Genomic DNA, 1,073 nt, shown 5'->3' on the forward strand with positions numbered 1-1,073 from the left:
ACACACACACACACACACACACACACACACACACACACACACACACATTCAAATACACATTATTAGACAGTATTCTATACTCCTGAGGACCTTGCATTGACTTCCATGCATTTCTACAGCTTAACCCTGACCTCTGAACCTAACCTCACAGGTACATACACAACCCTAGAGTGATGAGCCTCTTTATTATTTTGTGTTGAGGACCACATGCCCAGGAGTTAATGTTAGACTTCACTGGTAAAGATTTCTGCACTCTGACGTGAACCGGAAGTGACTCAACATGACATCGTTCATGAGTCAAATGAAAGTTTATCTGTTAATATCTATAAAGTATTTATCTTAAACATCTAAAACATGTATAGATATTTCTACTAAACCTTTTGATTTGTTGTTTTATTTTTGTTTTTTGTATCCCAAAAAACAGTGGTGATGCGGTGCCCTAGCGCCCTCTATAGACCAGCCACCACTTATACCTGACCATAAACCTAACCCTAATCTAGGGGTCGAATCCTAAAAATTGAAAAAAATTGAAAAATAATTTGTAACAAACACAGTGATAACTTGTCAAAATAATTGCACTTTTAACATTTTTAAATCATTTCTTACTTATATTTTATTTTTTCCTTTCTTCTTTTTAAATGTGGACCATGGTTCTGTGTCTTTCATAAAGTTTGAATTGAACATGATTTTTATTGTCTTTGTGAAATTATATTTGTTGGTGAGGTGTTTACTTAGTAAATATGTTTACAAAACATATGTGGAACTTATATTTATACGTCCCGTGCTCCATGCAGACCTCTATTTGATGCTGCACCTGCTGCTCAAGTCTGCATTGGATGCTGACTCGCTGTGGAGGGTTAATAAGCCACTCGCCCTCGTCCGTAACTGGTTTCAGATGGGACTTAAAATGGTCAACCCTCCGCAGGAATACACAAACTGAGTGAGTAGGGAGTAGGGCGAGTGTGTAGTCACTGATTGGGAAAGGCCCATCATCAGACGACATGTTTCTGAGAGTCCATATTTGAAGTTTGCTGTTGGTGGGTCAGGGGTTAGATTTAGGATTAAAGTGTGAA

The sequence above is a fragment of the Austrofundulus limnaeus genome, unplaced genomic scaffold (assembly GCF_001266775.1).
Source record: "Austrofundulus limnaeus strain Quisiro unplaced genomic scaffold, Austrofundulus_limnaeus-1.0 Scaffold2027, whole genome shotgun sequence".
NCBI lineage: Eukaryota > Metazoa > Chordata > Actinopteri > Cyprinodontiformes > Rivulidae > Austrofundulus > Austrofundulus limnaeus.